Raw genomic sequence first — 13534 nt, forward strand, 5'->3', positions numbered from 1 at the left:
TGGTGACTGGATAGCGCAATACAGTAAACCTGTTCCATTTGAACCTGTATATCTTTATGGCGCATTTTCAACTTTGATAGCCATTAAAACCAGTACTAAAACAAACCAAAATTATAACCAGATCTTCAAATGTCTGTATCATAAAGAATTAAAGCAAAGCTAATGAAGCACATTTGATCACACTTCTCTCTCACAAACTATTAATAAATAAAAACATACTGTAAAACAAAGAACATGATGTTATTAGATTTTATTAACAAATTATAAAAACAATATTTTAGGGAAAAATCAAAAGATTTTCCACTTATGGGAATAAAATGAAACTGAAATATTCTTTATTTCTACCTTTTAATGTCCGTATTTTCATGGTTTACCTAAGAATGAACATAAGTCTGCCATTAGAAAACATATAATCACTCTTCAACACATTTTTATAGCCTGACTGTTACTCAAATTTCTCTACCCATTTGATATGTTCCTTCTCTGTCTTACCAGGGATTTCACTTATTTGATATGGATTCTACTCCAACCAAGATATTATACATGCTTTTATTCTTGTTCTACAAGTATTTGGTTCATTTCATTATATACATTTTATTTCTTCCAGTTACAAAGGAAGCACAGCCACTTTTCTCTACCAATTGATTAATGTCCAAATATAAACTAATAATATATTAAATTAACGTTCAAATATATGTTAGGGTGATAATAAATGCAAATTATTTATAAATACCACTAAAGATACATTACAATTATTTATTGATAGAAGGATGCAGAAAAATTTGGATACCACTATCATCTGTACACAATATTAAAAGCCTTTCATAACATAGCTGTTGATGCCATGTGGCTCCTTTGCCTACCATCTATCTTACCTATGTTCTAGCTTTCTTTATGCATATAGAATAAACAGTCTAAGAATGGATACAAAATATACAGAAATCTGTTGCATTTCTACACAGCAAAGTATCAAAAATGGAATGCAATCCCATTTATAATTACATTAAAAGAATAAAATATCTAGGAATTAATCTAAGGAGGTAGAAGAACTTTACTCAGAAAACTATAGGACACTGATAAAAGAAATTGAAGATGACACAAACAGATGGAAAGATACAGCATGTTCATGGATTGGAAGAATTAATATTGTTAAAATGACCATACTACCCAAGGCAATCTACAAATCAATGCAATCCCTATCAAAATACCAATGACATTTTTCACAGAACTAGAACAAGTAAATCTAAAATTTGTATGGGAACACAAAAGACCCTGCATAACCAAAGCAATCTTTAGAAAGAACAGAGCTGTAGGTATCATGCTCTCTGACTTCAGACTATACTACAAAGCTACAGTAATCAAAACAACATGGTACTGGCAAAAAAAAAAAAAAAAAAAAAAACAGACATGTAGATCAATAACACAGAATAGAGAGTCCAGAAATAAACTCATGCACCTGCACTTGCAGTCAATTAATCTATGACAAAGGAGGCAAGAATACACAATGGGGGATAGTCTCTTCAATAAGTGCTGCTGGGAAAACTGGACAGCTACACATAAAAGAAGGGAATTAGAACATTTTCTTGTACCATATACAAAAATAAACTCACAATGGATAAAAGACCTAAATGTAAGACCAGAAACCTTAAAACTCATGGAAGTAAAGATAGGCAGGACACTCTCTGACATAAATCATAGCAATATTTTTTGGATCTGTGTCCTAAGGCAAAAGAAACAAAAGCAAAATGAAAAATGGGACCTAATTTAACTTTAAAACTTTTGCACATCAAAGGAAACCATCAAAAACACATAAAGACAAACTACTGAGTGGAAGGAAATATTTTCAAATATTATTACTGGCAAGGGGTTATAATCCAAAATATATAAACAGTTCATATAACTCAAAATCAATAAAACAAACAACCCGATTAAAAAATGGAGGGAAGATCCCAAAAGATATTTTTCCAAAGAAGACATGGAGACAGCCAACAGACATATGAAAATACACTCATCATCACTATTCATAAGGGAACTGCAAATCAAAAACACAATGAGATATCACCTCACACCAGTCAGAATGGCTATTACCTAGAATACCACAAATAACAAATGTTGGCGAGTATGTGGAGAAAAGGGAATCCTGTACACTATTGGTGGGAATATTAACTGGTATAGCCACTGTGGAAAACAGTGTACAAGATTCTCAAAAAAAACTAAAAATAAAACTACTATATAATTCAGCAATTCTACTCCTGGGTATATATCCAAATAAAATGAAACTCAGTGGAAAATATACATGCACCCCAAAATCCATTAGCAGCATTATTTCTATAAGCCAAGATATGGAAGTAACTTAAGTGTCCATCAACAAGTGATGGATAAAGAAGATGTGGTGGCTAACCTGGTGGCGCAGTGGTTGAGAGTCTGCCTGCCGATGCAGGGGACACGGATTCGTGCCCCAGTCTGGGAAGATCCCACATGCCGTGGAGTGGCTAAGCCCATGAGCCAGGGTCACTGAGCCTGCGCGTCCGGAGCCTGTGCTCTGCAAAGGGAGAGGCCACAACAGTGAGAGGCCATGTACCGCAAAATAAAGAAAGAAAGAAAAGAAAAGAAGATGTGGTGTGTGTGTATATATATATATATGCAATAGACTATTACTCAGCTTTAAAAAAGAATGAAAATTTGCCATTTGAAGCAACATGGATGGACCTAGAAGGTACTAAGCTGAGTGAAATAAGTCAGACAGAGAAAGACAAATACTGTATGTTATGACTTATATGTTGAATCTAAAACATAAAATAAACAAATGAATTTAACAAAAGAGAAAAAGACTCACAGATATAGAGAAAAATCTAGTGGTTACCAGTGGGAAGTGGGAAGAGGGAAGGGTGGAGGGGGCAAGATATGGGTAGAGACTTAAGAGGTACTAACTACAAGGTATAAAATAAATAAGGAACAAGGATATATTGTACAACACTGGGAATCTAATCAATATTTATAAAATTTTAAATGGAGTAAAATCTTCAAAAATATTGAATCACCATGTTGTATAACTGAAACTGATATAATATCGAAAATCAACTACACCTCAATAAATAAATAAAAATAAATGCAGGGCTTCCCTGGTGGCACAGTGGTTGAGAGTCCGCCTGCCAATGCAGGGGACGCGGGTTCGTGCCCCGGTCCAGGAAGATCCCACATGCTGCGGAGTGGCTGGGCCCGTGAGCCATGGCCACAGAGCTTTCGTGTCTGGAGCCTGTGCTCTGCAGCAGGAGAGGCCACAGCAGTGAGAAGCCTGCGTAGTGCAAAATAATAATAATAATAATAATAATAATAATAATAATAATAATAAATAAATGCAATAAAGACCAATTTAGAAAATTTTGAAAGTACGTAAAATATGTAAAAGAAAATTAAAATACATATGATCCCACATTCTCCAAATAACCACTAATAATATTTTCTTTGATGCACATCTGATTTACATGCAATATTCTATTACATATAATTATGTATAATTTATAAAAATATATTTTTGTATTCTTCTAATAAAGATATTGAAATAATCAGATTTTAAGAGTTTATCTGGGAAGGACGGAGGGGAAGATGGCAGAAGAGTAAGATGCAGAAATCACCTTCCTCCCCACAGATACAACAGAAATACATCTACACGTGGAACAACATCTACAGAACACCTACTGAACGCTGGCAGAAGACCTCAGACCTCCCAAAAGGCAAGAAACTCCCCACGTACCTGGGTAGGGCAAAAGAAAAAAGAATAAACAGAGACAAAAGGATAGGGACGGGACCTGCGCCAGTGGGAGGGAGCTGTGAAGGAGGAAAGGTTTCCACACATTAGGAAGCTCCTTCGCAGGCAGAGACTGTGGGTGACGGAAGGGGAAAGCTTCAGAGCTGCGGAGGAGGGCGCAGCCACCACACTGCGGAGGGCAAAGCAGAGAGATTGCCACACAGAGGATCGGTGCCGACTGGCACTCAGCAGCCTGACAGGCTTGTCTGCTCACCCGCTGGGGCGGGCGGGGCTGGGAGCTGAGGCTTGGGCTTCAGTCGGAGCATAGGGAGAAAACTGGGGTTGGCAGCGTGAACACAGCCTGCAGGGGGTTAGTGCACCACAGCTAGCCGGGAGGGAGTCCGGGGAAAAGCCTGGACCTGCTGAAGAAGCAAGAGACTTTTTCTTCCCTCTTTGTTTCCTAGTGTGCCAGGGGAGGGGATTAAGAGCGCTGCTTAAAGGAGCTCCAGAGACAGGCGCGAGCTGCGGCTAAAAGCGTGGACCCCAGAGATGGGCATAAGAAGCTAAGGCTGCTGCTGCCGCCACCAAGAAGCATGTATGTGAGCACAGGTCACTATCCACACCCCCCTTCCGGGGAGACTGTGCAGCCTGCCACTGCCAGGGTCCCAGGATCCAGGAACAACTTCCCCAGGAGAACGCACAGCACGCCTCAGGCTGGTGCAACGTCACGCCGGCCTCTGCTGCCGCAGGCTCGCCCCGCAATCCGTACCCCTCCCTCCCTGCGGCGTGAGTGAGCCAGAGTCCCCGAAGCAACTGCTCCTATAACCCTGTCCTGTCTGAGTGAAGAACAGATGCTCACCAGCGACCTACACGCAGAGGCAGGGCCAAATCAAAAGCTGAGTCCCAGGAGTTGTGAGAACAAAGAAGAGAAAGGGAAATCTCTCCCAGCAGCCTCAGAAGCAGCGGATTAAAGCTCCACAATCAACTTGATGTACCATTCATCTGTGGAATACATGAATAGACAACAAATCATCCCAAATTGAGGAGGTGGACTTTGAGAGCAAGATTTATGATTTTTTCCCCTTATCCTCTTTTTATGAGTGTGTATGTTTCTGTGTGAGATTTTGCCTGTATAGTTTTGATTCCACCATTTGTCCTAGGGTTCTATCCACCTGCTTTTTTTTTGTTGTTGTTTTTTTCTTAATAATTATTTTTCACTTTAATAACTTTGTTTTATTTTATCGTATTTTATTTTAGTTTACTTTATCTTCTTTCTTTCTTCCCTTCCTTCCCTCCTTTAGATAACGAATCATCGCAAATTGAGGAGGTGGACTTTGAGAGCAAGATTTCTGATTTTTTCCCTTTTTCCTCTTTTTGTGAGCGTGTATATTTATGCTTCTGTGTGAGATTTTGTCTGTATAGCTTTGCTTCCACCATTGTCTTAGGGTTCTATCTGTCCGTTTTTTTAATTTTTTTTTATATTTGTTAATAATTATTTTTATTTTAATAACTTTATTTTATTTTACTTTATCTTATTTTTCTTTCCTTTTTCCTTTCTTCTCTCCTTCCTTCCTTCCTTCCTCCCTCCCTCCCTTGCTCTCTCACTCCTCTTTTCTTTTTTCTTTCTTTCTTTCTTTCATTCTTTCTTTCATCTTTCTTTCTTGTTTGCTTGCTTGCTTTCTACTTCTACTAATTCTTTCTTTCTACTTTTTTCTCCCTTTAATTCTGAACCGTGTGGATGAAAGGTTCTTGGTGCTGCAGCCAGGAGTAAGGGCTGTGCCTCTGAGGTGGGAGAGCCAACTTCAGGACACTGGTCCACAAGAGAACTCCAAGCTCCACGTAATATCAAATGATGAAAATCTCCAGAGATCTCCATCTTAATGTCAGCATGCAGCTTCACTCAACGACCAGCAAACTACAGTGCTGGACAACGTATGCCAAACAACCAGCAAGACAGAAACACAACCACATCCATTAGCAGAGAGGCTGCCTAAAATCATAATAAGTCCACAGACACCCCAAAACACACCAACAGATGTGGACCTGCCCACCAGAAAGACAAGATCCAGTCTCATCCACCAGAACACAGGCACTTGTCCCCTCCACCAGGAAGCCGACACAACCAACTGAACCAACTTTAGCCACTGGGGACAGACGTCAAAAACAACAGGAACTAGGAACCGGCAGCCTGCAAAAAGGAGACCCCAAACACAGTAAGATAAGCAAAATCAGAAGACAGAAAAACACACAACAGATGAAGGAGAAAGATAAAAACCCACGAGACCTAACAAATAAAGAGGAAATAGGCAGTCTACCTGAAAAAGAATTCAGAATAATGATAGTAAAGGTGATCCAAAATTTTGGAAATAGAATAGACAAAATGCAAGAAACATTTAACAAGGACTTAGAAGAACTAAAGATGAAACAAGCAATGATGAACAACACAATAAATGAAATTAAAAATACTCTAGAAGGGATCAATAGCAGAATAACTGAGGCAGAAGAAGAGATAAGTGTCCTGGAAGATAAAATAGTGGAAATAACTACTGAATAGCAGAATAAAGAAAAAACAATGAAAAGAATTGAGGACAGTCTCAGAGACCACTGGGACAACATTAAACGCACCAACATTCGAATTATAGGGGTTCCGGAAGAAGAAGAGAAAAAGAAAGGGACTGAGAAAATATTTGAAGAGATTATAGTTGAAAACTTCCCTAATATGGGAAAGGAAATAGTTAATCAAGTTCAGGAGGCACAGAGAGTCCCATATAGGGTAAATCCAAGGAGGAATATGCCAAGACACATATTAATCAAACTGTCAAAAATTAAATACAAAGAAAACATATTAAAAGCAGCAAGGGAAAAACAACAAATAACACACAAGGGAATCCCCATAAGGTTAACAGCTGACCTTTCAGCCAAACTCTGCAAGCCAGAAGGGACTGGCAGGACATATTTAAGGTGATGAAAGAGAAATACCTGCAACCATGATTACTCTACCTAGCAAGGATCTCATTGAGATTTGATGGAGAAATTAAAACTTTAACAGATAAGCAAAAGCTGAGAGATTTCATCATCACCAAACCAGCTTTACAACAAATGCTAAAGGAACTTCTCTAGGCAAGAAACACAAGAGAAGGAAACGACCTACAATAATGAACCCAAAACAATTAAGAAAATGGGAATAGGAATGTACATATCGATAATTAGCTTAAATGTAAATGGACTAAATGCTCCCACCAAAAGACACAGATTGGCTGAATGGATATAAAAACAAGACCCATATATATGCTGTCTACAAGAGACCCACTTCAGACCTAGAGAAACATACAGACTGAAAGTAAGTGGATGGAAAAATATTTTCCATGCAAATGGAAACCAAAAGAAAGCTGGGGTAGCAATTCTCATATCATATCTTTAAAATAAAGACTATTACAAGGGACAAAGAAGGACACTACATAATGATCAAGGGATCAATCCAAGAAGAAGATATAACAATTGTAAATATTTATGCACCCAACATAGGAGCACCTCAATACATAAGGCAAACACTAACAACCATAAAAGGGGAAATTGACAGTAACACATTCATAGTAGGGGACTTGAACACCCCACTTTCACCAATGCACAGATCATCCAAAATGAAAATAAATAAGGATACACAAGCTTTAAATGATACATTAACAAAGATGGACTTAATTGATATTTATAGGACATTCCATCGAAAAACAGCAGAATACACATTCTTCTCAAGTGCTCATGGAACATTCTCCAGGATAGATCATATCTTGGGTCACAAATCAAGCCTTGGTACATTAAAGAAAATTGAAATTGTATCAAGTATCTTTTCCGACCACAATGCTATAAGACTGGATATCAATTACAGGAGAAGATATGTAAAAAACACAAACACAAGGAGGCTAAACAATACACTACTTAGTAACGAAGTGATCACTGAAGAAATCAAAGAGGAAATAAAAAAATACCTAGAAACAAATGACAATGGAGACACGATGACCCAAAACCTATGGGATGCATCAAAAGCAGTTTTAAGGGGGAAGTTTATAGCAATACAATCCTACCTTAAGAAACAGGAAACATCTCGAATAAACAACCTAACCTTGCACCTCAAGCAATTAGAGTAAGAAGAACAAAAAAACCCCAAAGCTAGCAGAAGGAAAGAAATCATAAAAATCAGATCAGAAATAAATGAAAAATAAATGAAGGAAACGATAGCAAAGACCAATAAAATGATAGCAAAGACCAATAAAACTAAAAGCCGGTTCTTTGAGAAGATAAACAAAATTGATAAACCTCATTGATAAATTGATAGACTCATCAAGAAAAAAAGGGAAAAGACTCAAATCAATAGAATTAGAAATGAAAAGGGAGAAGTAACAACTCACACTGCAGAAATACAAAAGATCATGAAAGATTTCTACAAGCAACTCTATGTCAATAAAATGGACAAAATGGAAGAAATGGACAAATTCTTAGAAATGCACAACCTGCCAAGACTGATTCAGGATGAAATAGAAAATATGAACAGACAAATCACAAGCACTGAAATTGAAACTGTGATTAAAAATCTTCCAACAAACAAAAGCCCAGGACCAGATGGCTTCACAGGCGAATTCTATCAAACATTTAGAGAAGAGCTAACACCTATCCTTCTCAACCTCTTCCAAAATATAGCAGAGGGAGGAACACTCACAAACTCATTTTATGAGGCCATGAACACCTTGATACCAAAACCAGACAAGGATGTCACAAAGAAAGAAAACTACAGACCAATATCACTGATGATCATAGATGTAAAATCCTCAACGACACATTAAAAGGATCATACGCCATGATCAAGTGGGGTTTATTCCAGGAATACAAGGATTCTTCAATATATGTAAATCAATCAACGTGATACACCATATTAACAAATTGAAGGAGACAAACCATATGATCATCACAATAGATGCAGAGACAACTTTTGACAAAATTCAATACCCATTTATGATAAAAACCCTGTAGAAAGTAGGCATAGAGGGAACTTTCCTCAACATTATAAAGGCCATATATGACAAACCCACAGCAAACATCGTCCTCAAGTGGTGAAAAACTGAAAGCTTTTCCACTAAGATCAGGAAGAAGACAAAGTTTCCCACTCTCACCACTCTTATTCAACATAGTTTTGGAAGTTTTAGCCACAGCAATCAGAGAAGAAAAGGAAATAAAAGTAATCCAAATCGGAAAAGAAGAAGTAAAGCTGTCACTGTTTGCAGATGACATGATACTATACATAGAGAATCTTAAAGATGCTACCAGAAAACTACTAGAGGTAATCAATGCATTTGGTAAAGTAGCAGGATACAAAATTAATGCACAGAAATCTCTGGCATTCCTATACACTAATGATGAAAAATGTGAAAGTGAAATCAAGAAAACACTCCCATTTACCACTGTAACCAAAATAACAAAATATCTAGGAATAAACCTACCTAAGGAGACAAAATACCTGTATGCAGAAAATTATAAGACACTGATGAAAGAAATTAAAGATGATACAAATAGATGGAGAGATATACCATGTTCTTGGATTGGAAGAATCAACATAGTGAAAATGACTCTACTACCCAAAGTAATCTACGGATTCATTGCAGTCCTTATCAAACTACCACTGGCAGTTTTCACAGCACTAGAACAAAATATTTCACAATTTTTATGGAAACACAAAAGACCCCGAATAGCCAAAGCAATCTTGAAAATGAAAAACGGAGCTGGAGGAATCAGGCTCCCTGAAGTCAGACTATACTACAAAGCTACAGTAATCAAGACAGTATGGTAGTGGCACAGAAACAGAAATATAGATCAATGGAATAGGATAGAAAGCCCAGAGGTAAATCCACGCATATATGGTCACCTTATCTTTGAAAAAGGAGGCAGGAATGTACAGTGGAGAAAGGACAGCCTCTTTAATAAGTGGTGCTTGGAAAACTGGACACGTACATGTAAAATTATGAGATTAGATCACTCCCTAACACCATACACAAAAATAAGCTCAAAATGGATTAAAGACCTAAATGTAAGGCCAGAAACTATCAAACTCTTAGAGGAAAACATAGGCAGAACACTCTATGACATAAATCACAGCAAGATCCTTTTTGACCCACCTCCTCGAGAAATGGAAGTAAAAGCAAAAATAAACAAATGGGACCTAATGAAACTTCAAAGCTTTTGCACAGCAAAGGAAACCATAAACAAGACCAAAAGACAACCCTCAGAATGAGAGAAAATATTTGCAAATGAAGCAACTGTCAAAGGATTAATCTCCAAAATTTATAAGCAGCTCATGCAGCTCAATAACAAAAAAACAAACAACCCAATCCAAAAATAGGCAGAAGACCTAAATAGACATTTCTCCAAAGAAGATATACAGACTGCCAACAAACACATGAAAGAATGCTCAACATCATTAATCATTAGAGAAATACAAATCAAAACTACCATGAGATATCATCTCACACCAGTCAGAATGGCCATCATCCAAAAATCTAGAAACAATAAATGCTGTGGAGAAAAAGGAACCCTCTTGCACTGCTGTGGAGAAAAAGGAACCCTCTTGCACTGCTGGTGGGAATGTGAATTGGTACAGCCACTATGGAGAACAGTATGGAGTTTCCTTAAAAAGCTACAAATAGAACTACCATATGACCCAGCAGTCCCACTACTGGGCATATACCCTGAGAAATCCATAATTCAAAAAGAATCATGTACCAAAATGTTCATTGCAGCTCTATTTACAGTAGCCTGGAGATGGAAACAACCTAAGTGTCCGTCATCGGATGAATGGATAAAAATGGTGTGGCACATATATACAATGGAATATTACTCAGCCATAAAAAGAAATGAAATTGAGCTATTTGTAATGAGGTGGATAGACCTAGAGTCTGTCATACAGAGTGCTGTAAGTCAGAAAGAGAAAGACAAATACCGTATGCTAACACATATATATGGAATTTAAGAAGAAAAATGTCATGAAGAACCTAAGGGTAAGACAGGAATAAAGACACAGACCTACTAGGGAATGGACTTAAGGATATGGGGAGGGAGAAGGTTAAGCTGTGACAAAGCGAGAGAGAGGCATGGACATATATACACTACCAAACGTAAGGTGGATAGCCAGTGGGAAGCAGCTGCATAGCACAGGGAGATCAGCTCGGTACTTTGTGACCGCCTGGAGGGGTTGGATAGGGAGGGTGGAGGGAGGGAGACACAAGAGGGAAGAGATATGGGAACATATGTATATGTATAACTGATTCACTTTCTTATAAAGTAGAAGCTAACACACCAAAAACAATAATAAATAAATAAATAAAGTTACGACAAATAAATAAATAAATAGATCAATAGATATATAAATTAATAATAAAGTTACCACCATAAAAATAAATAAATAAAAAGAGTTTATCTGGGGATAGCAGTAATTGATCACTTTCATAAATAGCTTATCCATAATCTCTCCATTGGACTAAGAAGTATGTTGGCTGACAAACATTTTGCACAAGACTGTTTTGAACATTCAGGAAACCAGACAAGTTTGTGAGTAGAATCATCTTAGAAGTGAAGTCAGTATGGCTCCATGTTATTTTTGTTAAAAATGCTATGCAAAATGTATTCAGTCACAGCCAAGGATATTTTCAAGGGAAAGAATTTGGATATGGTGTGACTAAATACATACAACTCAAATTTTCTTAGGTGATAAAAAAAGGAGGAAAAAAATGGAATCAGAAAAATGTTTAGAACTTAAATGTAATAAACTGGGATGTATATGATTTATAATAGGGAGAGGTAACTCTATTATAGATCAACCATTTGAGTTGTTTGAAGTATCAGATGGTTATATAACTAGAGTGAGTATGCTTATTTCCCTTTCTTTAGATTTTTTCCTTCCTAACCAATCAAATATTTATATTTGTTAAACTGGGAGAAATAATTATTATTGATCTAACTTTGCTACCATGGCATTTTTGTTAAATGACTTACTCAGTACTTATATTTCTACAATATTAGAAAGTACATAATTTTTCTTTCATTAATGATGCATAAGCTTCAGCTTAAATCAGAGCCATGACAATTGATGCAAACAAAACACTTGGCTTTTCTTATAACTATATGTGGTATTTATGGAACTGAATATTTCTTTGAATCCTGCTGTATCATTACTAGCTATGTGACATTGGCCTTGTTACTTAAACACTCTATGCTTTAATCTTCTCATCTTTAAAAACAAGCCTAGTAGTAACTAAATTGAAAGATTGTTTCAAGAACTAAAAATTACATTCTTAAATCATTGTAGTTGCCTAATAAAGAACAATTATAGTCATCGCAATTAAACTGTCCAAAGTCAAATTAAATTTTAAAATACTAAACACATAATTTGTGAATGTGTTCAGTGTAGTTGTTTAAACTGGAAAACACAATATAACATTCACTTTTTAAATCTGAAATATCATTTTGGAGGACTTTGATTATCAAAGTAATTTCATCAATTCTCCATCAACTGCCTGTATATGAATCAAGTTAAACAAACAATCCGTGACTCCATTATTAAAAGAAATACAATAGTATTTGTTAATAAACAAGGTAAAGGGGAAATGTATGTCTCAACACCCCATTTTGTAACATTTTCCAATTTGTTTACAAAATATTTATTTCATGTCTACATATGCCAAGCTCTTCAGAATCTGGCTTTTATTAAACTCCTGAGTCCTACTGGCTACTAATCCCCATCATGATTCCCATCTCTGGGCTACTCATTGCTCCTAGTGAGCACCCACTTCTTTCTTCTGTCTGAAATGCTCCTCCATTTCTCAACAAATGATAACCTTCCAGTTTTTTATAATTATGCTCAAATACTAACTTTCCCACGATACTTTACTTAGCTATTCCTATCCTTGAATAGGTATTAAGATGAGGAGCTAGTGCTGCTGTAGGGGTAGATTCATGTTTAATACAACATAATTCCCGCCTTGAAGGAGATCAATCACATCAGGTTTCTACCACTAATGTAAGGTTTACAACATATTTTTTTGTACTCACTTGGATATGTGTGTTTATGTATATGTGTCTGTATTTGGGATCTTTTAATTTTAAGGAACAAATGCCATAAAGGCTAAAAAACTTTTTCATTCCTTCATGATACCATGATCCATAGTAAATGTTCTATAAATAAATGGTGAATGAATGAGTGAATTAGTCTTACTTGGTGACCCCTTTCAATTGCAGTGACTCCAGAGAGGAATGAGGAACATAAAACAAGGAAAGTAATTTTTTTTGGTGTAATAAGGATTCTGTGGTTTTGAAAGAGAGATAACTTATCAGCATTTAAATCATGCACAATGTCAATCAGTTTCATGGAGAGACCATGTGAGGTAGATAGATTGGAAAAAGATTAATCAAGCAACTGCTATAGGGCAAGATTAGTGTGCTTATTTCAAGCACGTTTAACAGATAGATAAAAAGGTACAGCAATGCACTCTATGAGGCACTAGGGTATTGTTCCTATTGCTGGAAAGTGATTGCATCAAACTATATGAAAATCAAAAAGTATCAGTTTAGTTGGGGAAAAATACATACATATTGAAAAATCTAGGCCCTGTCAAGAAATGATTTAGCTAATAAATACATAAATAAATTTATTTATTAAATTGTTGGTATTAGTCTGGATAATGCACCTGCCTCTTATAGGACAGAATGTCATAAACAATGTCATCCATTTATATTAATGTCTAT

The sequence above is a fragment of the Orcinus orca genome, chromosome 8 (genome assembly GCF_937001465.1).
Source record: "Orcinus orca chromosome 8, mOrcOrc1.1, whole genome shotgun sequence".
Taxonomy (NCBI): domain Eukaryota; kingdom Metazoa; phylum Chordata; class Mammalia; order Artiodactyla; family Delphinidae; genus Orcinus; species Orcinus orca.